Source organism: Canis lupus, chromosome 23 (genome assembly GCF_003254725.2).
Source record: "Canis lupus dingo isolate Sandy chromosome 23, ASM325472v2, whole genome shotgun sequence".
Lineage (NCBI taxonomy): Eukaryota > Metazoa > Chordata > Mammalia > Carnivora > Canidae > Canis > Canis lupus.
The window spans coordinates 20,458,504-20,471,394 of record NC_064265.1 but is presented as its reverse complement, the minus strand read 5'-3'; the positions used below and the strand labels follow the sequence as shown (position 1 = coordinate 20,471,394).

Sequence of the window (12,891 nt, the reverse complement as noted above, 5' to 3'; positions counted from 1 at the left end):
ACCCTTGCTTTCAAATCAGGGCTTTTGCATATCATAGAAATAATATCTAACTCTTTACAAAAATGATCAGGCAACAGTATTATCAGTAGTATCATTAATGAGTGCCAAAAACTGCTATTACAGCGAGCAAAATCATGTGGTAACATACTTCTGATGCAGGCTGAAACATGTATACACAGCTACTCCTACTTCAGTGTGCTTGCTAAATGAGACTGTTTATTACTTCAGGTATACAGGTGTTGAAGTTCAGATGATTGAGTACAATGCAATAATGGATGGTCACGGTTTGGCTTCCTTCCTTTGACTTCCTTGTAGATAGTTAGCTGTTTGTGGTCAGAACAGGAATATGGGCTCAGTGCCAGCCAGGTACATGGTATGTTTGGGTAAATATAGTAATTAGAAAAAAGCAGACTAACATCCAAATCTAGAAGAGATGCCTGAGACTGAGGTTAGTAAGAATCCACATAAAATATCTAAAATAAGCTGGCTATAGGAAACTCCTCAAAAGCAGCACAGTTTATCTTGTGATTTAAAGACAAGTTATTTCAATACATATTGTTAGGTAGTGGCCTATTTAAAATTTATTCAGTGGAAGAAACCTACAAATATGGGTGTCATGATAAAGGATGTGCATGATACATACATTTAGTTTGTATAAATTCTCTTACATAAATATTCCTTTAAGTGAGAATACTGTATTTAAAATTATGTTTGGATTATGTATTCTTTTATATCCTGTTTTACTAGACATTGTACTGAATATTATTTTACAGAACTTTGTATACTCTAGGCTATTTATGGAATTTTTAGGGACATTTTGACTATGTATAATTTTTGCCTTATAACTAACTTTGGAATCAACCTACAAGTTAGTTGTGACACTAGAGGTCAGAAGAGATTGTTGTTGTGATAATAACTGCGGTAAGAAATGGATATGAATGTGTTACAGTTTAAAAGTTTTTGTAGTGTCTAGAATGTATCCAGTAGTAAAGATGTCCTAATTATAGATAGGGGGCTATGGTTCTTTATACAGACATATGGAGGGGAAAGGGAAAGATAATTTATTAATCAGCAATGACTTTTGAGGGAAATCTACCTTAAAATGTATCCACCAAAAATCCATCTCAAGTATAATTTGGTTTTCTACCTGTAAGATTCTTCCTAGAAGAAAGAATTGGACCTCTTCTATACATTTAACCACTACATACCACTCGTGCATTAATTGTAGTCTGGCTTGTATTTTATGTATTGTTGTCCAAGCCCTCTCACCAGATTATGAATTTATTCAGGATGGGGATTATTTTTTACCTTTGTATTCATTGTAGTGCCAGCACTGAGGGTAGTAAGAACTCAAAAACATCAGGTAAATTTTTCGGATTGTTGGATCAGCTAGCATTCCCATGGTAAATTAAAAAGTGATTTACTAGTTTATAAATCAATCTCTTGTGAGTTTGGTTAACACAAATGAATTTCTCAGAGTTTCATTCCCATGGGTGAACTGATAAAATTAGATTTCACTAGACTGGTACATGTATCAGAAGGGTCCAAGGGACAGAGTTTCTAATAAATTCCTAAAAATAAACTGCACATTTCTCTAGTGCATATCAGTGGAATTTCATGATAAGCTAATCCTCTTCTTGCACCACATTCTTTGATGTATTGTTACATCTTACCATGTCCAAATAGGAATAAGAGTGTAGATTTCTTTTAATGATTGCCTTATTATTATTGTAGAATAACGTAACTCTCCACTTCTGGAATGTTTTTTAAAGTATATAAATATATTGAAGAAAAGAGTTTAAATCTTTATATAATCTAGAGATTTTAAAAATTAGAATGAAAAATGGGCAGAAATAATAAATTAATTTATCAATCCCTAAAGGCAAGAGGCAACAAGTTCCATCTTGAAAGTCTCAGCAGATCTGTGATCTGTATACTACAGGTATAGTTAGGAGGCTGGTGTTTTGAGTAGGAAGATAATGGTTTTTAATTGGCTCATCACTGAAGTTTCATTCTGAAAGGAGGGAAATGAACTTAACGCCAATATTAACAGGTGATAATTAAATTATGGGTTCTGCATGCTTAATATCCTACACTCAGGCAAGATGAGGCAACTGGAGGCCATTAACTTTAATAATTTGAGTCAGTGTCTCTCTTAAGTAGGATTTTATAGCATATTAGCAATGGTTGATTAGTATTAAATCAGAAAATAAACTGTTTTCTTATGAGAGCATGTTTTACTAATTTCATCTTCATACCTATGCATTTAAATGTATAGAATAATTTACATGAAGTATTATGTCTTCAAAGGCAAATAAAAAAATAAATGTAAAACATTTGTTGTCAAATCCTAAAATTAATATTTCTATTTCTAAACATTGTTTTCTACATTTATCATGGATTAAAAAGCAGTGTTCAGGGACACCTGGGTAGCTCAGGGGTTGAGTATCTGCCTTCAGCTCAGGGAGTGATCCCGTGGTCCTGGGATTGAGTCCCACATTGGGTTCCCTGCGTGGAGACTGCTTCTCCCTATGCCTGTGTCTCTGCCTCTCTCTCTCTCTCTATCTCTCATGAATAAATAAAAAAATAAATAAAAATAAATAAAAGCAGTGTTCAAAATGAAGGCCCATGATTATTTAACTTTAATCACGAAGAACTGATTTAAACGTTTAAACATTTAATTTTACTATTAAAGCTGAAACATCCCTGATTGAAATGTTCAAGTATTCTTTTGTAAATATTTTATCCATGTTTGACTCAATGTTTTAAATATTAAGGTGTTATTCCACGTAACTTGTATGCAGTTTGATATAGGCATCCTGTAGGAATTATATCACAGTAATGACCATCCTCTTTCTAAAGAATGTTTTATTTGTTTTATTCTTACATTTAATGAGTATCTGCATTTCTAGTATTTTTAAACATCGCTGCTACCACATTAACTTTGAAATACTTAATGTCATATGTTTATATTTGGGGCTTTTGTTAAACGTCCCTACCTGTCTTGAGAAGTTCACTTTTGTTATGACTTAGAGTGACCATATAAGTTACTATCCAGATTTTTGGGGAGTGAAAGGGGATGCTTTTTTAAAAAACGAATATGCCAGGAAAATAGGGACAAACCAGGAAGTATATCAGCCTAGTATAATAGTAGACCATTATTATAGCACAATACTTGGGTTAATATAATCCCATTCTGAAGAAATGCTTTCAGAATCCCTGGTTGGGAGAACAGGAGTGCATGTCTTCCTCCTTGTTACATAACAGTGTAAGATTTGGGTCTCTCTCAACTCCAAGCCACTGGAGGTGTGTATGTTGTTTTCACTTTGGTGTCCCTAGCAGCCTGCAGGGTGTCCTGCACATGAAGATGAAACTAGCAGAATCCTGGGTTTCAGACTAGAGAAGTGTGCTGAAGTTGTGCAAAAATGGTTGAGAATGAAGGAAATTGGAGGTGGAGGAAGAGGGAAACACAGGGCTCTCCTTCCTGTTTCAACTCCACAGGAGAGTATTCCATTATTACTGTTCTTACTAAATGATGAGAATTGGAGGTGGCATTCCTTCTTTTCCGTCTTCACTAATTTAGTCTTATACTCAGTACCAACTCAGAGCAAGCCAAAGATCGCTCATGAGAATAGTAGGTTCACCAGGGTTCAATGGAGGGGAGTTGTTTGCAGATCTGGGGTTTACAGCCCTCTTCATTTCACTTGTTGCTCTCTATCCTACTGCTGAAGATGGCATTTTGACTGCAAAGGGCTGATCATTTATAGTATAGAAGGGCAAAGAAGGAGAGGACAGGGGAGGTGAGGTGAGAGTAGAGAGAGAGGAATTGGGAAAGTAGTAGAGGATGTGGTCCCAGGCCATAATAGATTTTATAATTTTAATGTGTGAGAGAGAGAGGAGTTGCTTCTGATGTGATGTTCATGGTTAGCTACAAGTAGAGCATTTACTGTCTTATAGGTCTGGACATATAACCTATAATTAATTCATACGTATAGGATTCTTACATATTTTAAACAAGTCTGTAATCTCATAAAAATAATAGCATTGAATAGGCTTAATCAGTTTTTCTCTTGTTGCAATGATTTTCACAGCAATGCTCCTGTGTTACCAGAAAAAAAAAAAAAAAAAAAAAAAAAGAAAGGTCTTGGAGCTTCACATTATCTTTAAATGTGCTTTTATTGTGTGCTTATCTGCACTTACAGTCTTTCAGTGTATAGACCCCATGGTGCATGAATGATCCTTAAAATGGAGAATCCATGTAAGGTAGTTAAATGTGGAAAAAAAGAAAAAAATTCAAAACAGAGTACAAATAGCAAGGTTAAATTGAATGCTGTTAACCCCCTGCTGACACTAACTAATAGTGCAGAAGCAACAGCAGGAATCTGAAACAGAGGTTAGTGTTGGAAAATTTCCGTTCATGACAGTTATAAATGAAATAGACTGGCTAGTTTTTCTTCCTAGGGTATCACTTTAAAGAACATTTTAAAAGTAGCAAAGATGATACTTAAGTGTATATCCAGTAGAAATAATTGAAAAAAACCAACAACAACAATATCTTAGTCTGAAACATCCATTAGCATTCAAGTGAGTTTTTTCTTGCTCTTAAAAAATTGATATAGTTTACATACAGCAAAATGTGTAAATATTAGGATTTCTTTCTACATTATACAGCTCAGTGACTTTTAAGATAGGAAAAAACCCATGTAATCAACAATCAGATCAAAGTGCTGAACATTATTACCACCTTGGAAAGTTTCCTCATGTCTCTCAAAACCATATCTATTATTATTAAGAAGCTTTGGTTCTCTAGTTATTCTCAGTTCACCTCCAATTCTATATAAACTACCATGTCTGTTTCAAAATTACAGGCCTGTTGAATGCCTCCTGCTGCCACCTTCTCTCCCCAATATATTTCTAGAACAATCTCTTCTGCTTTTGGCCATATTCCCTCATATCCTGTTAAATGAAAAGCAGCTCTTATTTTATGGATAAGCAAATAATTGGATAACAAGGATATAGTTGCCTAGGTAGGAAACCTGGTGTTGTGAGAATATATTTAGTTGAGAAAAAAATAAAAAACGAATTAATGATATTGAGTGAAAAATATAAAATCTACGTAATGCTATATGTAGGGAATTGATACTTAACAAGTCAAAAAACATCCATTAAAAATGTTTACAACTGACTTGTAGATTTCATTATATACATAAAAATGCTAGTCACTCCCACTAATCACCAGTCCATCTTTAAAAAAACTTAAAATTCAATAAGTAATAGCCTCATTTATTTTTCTCTACTGCCTTCACTTCCATTCCCTTCCCTCTTTATGAGAAAACTATACTCAAGGACAATTTTCATTTGCCTATTCGTCTTCCTCCTGGTATTTTCCACTAGTGTATTCTTTGATTGTCTTTCTTCATCTCCTTTTCCTCCTGTGTCTAGAACTGAACACATTCATTCTCTTTATATTCAGATGAATCTAGTAGTTCTACCTCCACCACTGGTGAAGCTAATGATTTCCTCCATCCATCCCAGGTTCTTAAGTATTAAGAACCTGCCATTCTCAACAGTTCCCTACGTTTTCACCATTTCACAGAACATATCCATCCATCCTTCCTTTCATACTATTCCTTTGAAAATAGAGTAAAATTCATTTAGAAAGCTTTGAACAATCATAAATTTGATTTTGTTCTAGAGTACTTGGTATGGAGAGGTTATATATATAATACCAGGGTCTTCCCTTTCTAGATTCCCTTTATATAATTTACTTTGTTTTAAATTTATTCAATGTTTCTTAAATTATCTTTAGTTAATCCATTTCAGTATTTTATGTTTTTATTTTAAGCTGTTACATAGCAGGGGTAGGTGCCTGCTGAACTCATATTGAACAATGCTTCACTAGGATGCCACAGGAAACGTTTAGCTTGTGATTCAAAATGGGGACAAACTTAAGACAAAGACAAGAAAAGGAAATCTGGTAGAAAACTAATATAGAACTGAGAAAAGATAAAGTTTTATGAAGAGCGTGGATAGGTTAATAGAAAAAAAATAAAGAAGCAGGGTCATTAGAGATACTAAACAAAATAAAACCAAAGCAAAACAAAAAACTCCCATCCCCTGCTATTAGTAAAAAAGTTGGGGAAACAAAACATGGAATAGAGAGGAAATGTTTCTGGTGACTGAATTGATAATAGCTTTTGAGAAATTTTCACAGCTCTAAAGCAGTGATTAACAATGAAAAGAGTTTACATTTGCCACTTCCACATGAGGCTATTAGTGCCTAAAGAGGCAACAGATATAAAATATGTGAGATTTGAGAGGGTGAGATTTGAGAAGATTAATCTTTGTTTTAATGAGTCTCAAGTCTATGATAGATTTTTGGTTAAGTTGTTTCCCATAAGTACTAATTTAAAAAACTGATAACTTAAAACTGCCCCCCCCCCACAAATGGTCCACAAAACATCCTTCTTTCCTATTGAAGGTTTTATGATGCATTGTTATTAACCACCCTTCTGCTATTAAACTGAAATGACCTATTGAGACAAACAGTTCTCAGACTATTCCTCTACCACTGATTAAGACTGGGTTCCCAGATATTAGGAATAATTCATTTAGTTTTCTGAGCTGACTTTGATGACCTTGCTAGCTCCAGCAGCCTTTTTGTTCACTGCCTTGATGACAGGCACAGCAACTGCCTGTCACATGTCATTAATAGTAGCCCAGAGGAGGATACTTAGGGAAGCTCTCAACATATATGGGCTTGCCAGGAATGATATCAATGATGGCAGCATTACCAGTTTTCAAGAATTTGAGGCCATCTTCCAGCTTCTTCCCAGAATGGTGATCAATCTTCTCCTTCAGCTGAGCAAACTTGTGAGTATTGTGATCTAGCACAGGTGCATAGTCAGCACTGATTTGGACTGGATGGCTCAGGATAATCACCTGAGCTGTAAAGCCAGCTGCTTCCATCAGTGGTTATTTTTGCTGTTACCAGCCACGTTGCCACAACGAACATTTTGGGACACATGTTTGACATTGAAGCCCACTTTATCCCCAGGAAGAGCTTCTCTTAAAACTTCATGGTGTATTTCAACAGATTTTATTTATTTTTTTAAAGATTTTGTTTATTTATTCATGAGAGATACAGAGGGAGAGAGGCCAGAGACATAGGCAGAGGGAGAAGCAGGCTCCATGCAGGAAGCCCGATTTGGGACTCAATCCCAGGGCCCTGGGATCATGCCCTGAGCTGAAGGCAGACGCTTAGCTGCTGAGCCACCCGGGCGTCTGTCCCTCAACAGACTTTGTTTCATTTGTAACGTTAACTGGAGCAAAGGTGACCACTGTGCCAGGCTTGAGAACATTAGTCTCCACAGGGACAATACCAGTACCACCAATTTTGTAGATGTTCTGGAGGGGCAGAAACAAGGGCTTGTCCATTAGATACATTGGTGGAAGGATATAACCTAGAGCTTCAAGCAGCGTGGTTCCACTGGCATTGCCATCTTGACTGGTGACTTTCCATCCTTTGAATCAAGGCATCTTAGTACTTGGCTCTGGCATTTTGTCACCATTCCAACCAGAAATTGGCACAAATGCCTGTGTCAGGGTTGTAGCCAGTTTTCTTAATGTAGGTGTTGACTTCCTTAATGATTTCCTTGTATCTCTTCTGGCTGTAGGGTAGCTCAGTGGAATCCATTTTGTTAACACTAACAAGTAGTTGTTTCATTCCAAGTATGTAAACCAGAAGGGCATGCTCCTCGGTCTGCCTATTCTTGGAGATACCTGCTTCAAATTCACTAACACTAGTAGCAACAATCAAGACAGAGTCAGCCTGAGCTATGCCTGTAATAATATTGTTGTTGTTTCTTTTATGATTTAAAAAAAAATTATATTTATTCATGAGAGACACACAGGCCGAGGGAGAAGCAGGGAGCCTGATGCAGGACTCTATCCCCAGACCCCGGGGTCATGCATGAGCCAAAGGTAGATGCTCAACCACTGAGCCACCCAGGTGTCCCTCATTTATGATTTTTTTAAATAGTTTATTTATTTGATAGAGCACAAGCAGGAGGAACAGCAGGCAGAGGGAGAGGGAGATGTGGGGCTCGATCCCAGGACCCTGGGATCCTGACCTGAGGCAAAGGCAGAGGCTTAACCAACTGAGCAACCCAGGTGCCCGTTTTATAATTTTATTTGAAGTAATCTTACACACAGCATGGGACTTGAACTTAAAACCCTAAGATCAAGAATCACATGCTCTACTGACTGAGCCAACCAGGCACCCCTATAATCATGTTTTTGATAAAATTCCTGTGTCTTGAAGCGTCAGCGATGAAAACATAATACTTACTGTTCTGCAATTTCCACATGGAGATATCAGTGGTGATGCCTTGCACACATTCACCTTTCAGTTTATCCGAGACCCAGGCCTGCTTGACAAAGCCCTTTCTTAACTCAGCAGCCTTTAAGAAAAAAATCTTTTGGTGGTTCTTTTGTCAATCACACCACATTTATAGATCAGATAGCCAGTAGTCATGGTAAACTTGCCCAGATCTGTATGTCCAGTGATGATGTACTGAATCTTTTCGTTACCCATTATGGCTTAGATTTAGTGGTGGTTTTTATGATTTTTGTGTTCAGGCAGCAAACCTGTTGCAAAAAAGCAAATGGATTTTTAAAAAGATTATATAAAATTAACCTAAAATTCCCAGTGTAGAAGCTTTGTTTAGGGATTAGGGATCTGTATAAATATGAATATAGCTGCAATTACACTTGATAGGCTAGAATTACAAAAGATCAGTCTTCATGCTTTGGGGCATAAAAAGATCACTGGGTGCAATCAAAATGAAATGTCTCCTTTCTGTATGTTACCGCCTAAGTAGGCACCTCACGAAACCTTAATGCCTACCTCTAATGCAAGACAGAAATGTTTTTCAAAGCAGAAAACCAGACATGATGGCTGGATGGATGGCTTCAGTATGGCAATTCCCATATCCTAAGAGCATATCCAAAAAGTATGCTTACTGTCTCAGCAGATTTGGTGGTTTTGAGACATGCTGAGTGAGAAATAACAATAGAGCAAGTCCCAGGGGATGTGTACCAAAAAATACGATGATATATATGTGAAATAATAACTTGCAAGAAAGTAGCAGCTTTAAAGAGTGTAACCCCATTATTTTTCTTAGGAGTGAATATAAGAAACCAAAAGATCTAAGCCTAAAAGACAGTTAATTAACACCCTGTACATAAGAAATGTTTCATTATTTAATTGTATATGCCAGAGGACAACAGTGAAAAAGGAGGAAAAGGAGAAAGAGAAGGGGAGAAGGGGGGGAAGGAGAAAGAAAGACAGGCACATACACGCAAAACCTAAAGCAGGGGATCCCTGGGTGGCTCAGTGGTTTAGTGCCTGCTTTCGGCCAGGGTGTGATCCTGGAGTCTCGGGATCGAGTCCCATGTCGGGTTCTCTCCATGGAGCCTGCTTCTCCCTCTGCCTGTGTCTGCCTCTCTCTCTCTCTGTGTATCTCTCATGAATAAATAAATAAAATCTTAAAAAAAAAAAAACTAAAACAATAAAGCAGTAACTTCTAAAGTTTTACCTCATCTTAAGAGGCATTTTTCCATGAAGGTCATTATTTCTGGGACCACAAAGTTGTGTGCCTGACTAACAGGTTAATTTTAGACTCCTTATATATATATACTGTTTGATGTTGAAGGGACTTTTTTTTTTTTTTTAAACAATATAAGCAACATCTTTGGCCAAAGGCCATGATCAGATCTGCTCTTTGAATAAGAAATAAAACTTACAAATAACTGAAAATTTGCTATAGGCTGAATGGAGTCTAGTATCTGAAATTCCTGATTTCACACTTAGGAAAACTAAAATATCTGTATTTCCTCCATTCAATTCATGTGTATATCAAAGCTGAATCCTGGCGTTTCAAGTAATGGTTTTAGAAAAATAGATGTTGTTAAATAACTGCAATTCCAGTGGTTATCACAGGTCACCATTAAATAGATATTGGCAAATGGTGTACTGTTCTCTTTGAAAATAATAATAATAAGCTCTTAAAACTGGATGTACTTCATTTTAAAAATGTTACTAAATTTTATGAGATTTTTTTAAAAAAATCAATTTCATTAATTCCACATGTTCTATTCCACTTTGACTCATGAATCTCCTAAAGGAAGGGTGTATATTTGTGGAATATCTTTCAGTAGCAAATGACAAAGATACATAGTTTTTACAACAATTATAGGAATATGTTTCTAGGTTTATATACAGACAGTGTATATAAACCTAGAAACATATTCCTATAATTGTTGACTAATCAGATTTTTGCATATTTTGTATGTGCCCAAAGATACAGTTTTTAAGAGGAAACTCAAGTAAATGCTTCTTTATACCAAAGAAAGACATAATGTACTGCAAAGAACAGAAACTTGAATTTGAGTGGCTTATCTTTAGCTCCTAAGACACTCACCACCTGTATGAATTTTCTCCATTTCCTTATCCATGAAATCAGGGTGTTTAACACTGACCTTGCTAGATGATTGGAAGGATTACTATAAAAATTGCCTAGTAGAGCAACTGGCACAGAGTAATAGCAGGCAGTGGCGGCGGCATCATCATCATTATCATCATCTTGTCATTTCATTATCTAACTGGTTTCTATGTTAAGATTATAGTTTTTATAATGTGAGCTCCACACATAATGATATACATAACTAAAAGAAATTTAAATGAAATGTATGTTAAGAAGTAGTAATCCATACCAGTTCCTGCAGTTAAACAGTACATAGGGAAACTAAAGCCATCACAAAATGAAAATACTACAGAAGCAACCACTTACAATAGTCCTAACTCAAACATTTAATATCAGTGTCTATATATATATATATGCTCATCCTATCAAAGACATTGTTTTTTTGGTAAATAGAAGGCAAATTCAATTCAGTTATAAAGTGAAACTGGAAATCATTAAAAAAAGTCATGAAATGAATTAAAGTAGTGGTGAAGAACTGCTGGGATCACAATCCAAGCCACTGATAAATGAGAAAACCAACAAGGATGATGACAGAATTAAGTTCTTTCGGAATGGCCCTTGGGAAAACTGATGAAGCTCTTTAATTTTTTTTTTTTTTTTGGAAAAAATGATGTATTACCAAAATGTAAAAGTCAAATAATACATTTAAAAAGTCTAATAATGTGCTATCATGCATATAAAAATTATGCCAGTAGAATAAACATTCAATTTTCACTATCTTACTAATTACAACAAATATTCTAATGTTAGGAATTTTCTTAATTGAGTAAAAGTTAACTTATTTTTCTATTTTTTTTTTTTTTTAGATTTTATTTATTCATGGAGACAGAGAGAGAGAGAGAGAGGCAGAGACAGAGACACAAGCAGGCTCCATGCAGGGAGGGAGCCTGATGTGGGACTCGATCCCGGGTCTCCAGCATCATGCCCTAGGCTGAAGGCGGCACTAAACCACTAAGCCACCTGGGCTACCCTATTTTTAAAATTTTTAATTTAACTTCTCACAATTTACTCTGAATGCTTGGTCCCAGTTTAAAATGATTTCACTTTAAGGAGCTTTTTCATAAAGTTATCCTCCTATGAGTGTCTACTATATGTAAAATAAAAATTATTAAAAATTTTAAGTTACATGAAGTTATATAGACAGTACTTTGTATTATCCCCACTTAGCACTCAAATAGATGATTTATATATGTATATATATGTATATGTATATTTTAAAGATTTTATTTATTCATGAGAGAGAGAGAGGCAGAGACACAAGCAGAGGGAGAAGCAGGCTCCATGCGGGGGAGCCTGACGTGGGACTCAATTCTGGGTCTTCAGGATCACTCACACCCTGGGCTGAAGGCGGTGCTAAACCGCTGGGCCACCGGGGCTGCCCTAGGTGTCCTTTGGTTACATAAAGAATCCAACAGTGTCTTAAACTTATAAAAAGTAATTTATTCTGAGGAATTCAAATTGCTTCTTCATACAGAATTCATAGATTGGTCCATTTTTGGTCTGAAATAACTTTTAACTTTTTTCTCCAACAAAGACCACTTTTCATTTAAAACAGACTAAAATTCCCAAAGAATAACCATAATAAACCCTAAACTAATAATCTTTCCAAATAAAGTTGCCAGAAAATGAAGTATTTATCTGACACACAAGAAAATGAAGTATTAACTGGAAAATTTACTGTGAATCTGAAGCTGATTCTGATAGGTCTTCCCCATACCTTCTCAGAAATATTTCATTATTCTTTATTCTGTGCTACCTGGTAGTATTTAGAACACAACCAATAAAATACTACATTGTATTTGAATTATTTGCTTGTATGTCTATTTGAACCATTCCATAGCATACTCTTTGAGGACAAAGAACATATTTTATTCATCTTTGTATCCACAGCATTCAGTACAGGTCTAGCACACAGTAGAAATGCAATTAATCTTTGTCACAGAGAGGAAAGAAGGAGGTTAGGAGAAAGGGCTCTTCAGGCTTTTTTATTTTTAACACTGACTTTTTTTTTTTTAACAGAAATCTTTCTAAATCGTAGCACTCTTCTTTTTCTTAATGTATAGAGTGAACTAAACATGCTTATTAAACTTTTTTTGGATGACCAGGGGTCATAGTTTAGAACATTAATTACCACTTTGTGCTATAATAATGATGCCTACTAGTGCTGTTTAAATGCTTAGGTTGATCTTTCCAAGAATTCATTACTGTGGGGCTTTCCAATTGGGGATACCTCTAATCTACAGGAAAAACTGAGAATTGACCAGGAAAACCAGTTAAACAAGTACTTTAAACTAGTAGCCTTTACTCTGAGGACAGTCACAGATATAAGTGGGGGTGGCTGGTT

The 12,891-nt window shown here is 35.7% G+C and overlaps 1 protein-coding gene across 13 annotated transcripts in view; it reads left to right on the top strand.

Moving 5' to 3' along the window:
• LOC112668619 (ubiquitin-conjugating enzyme E2 E2) overlaps positions 1-12,891 on the top strand; it is a 404,581-nt gene that overhangs the window by 163,992 nt on the left and 227,698 nt on the right. The gene's annotated exons all lie outside the window — the stretch shown is intronic.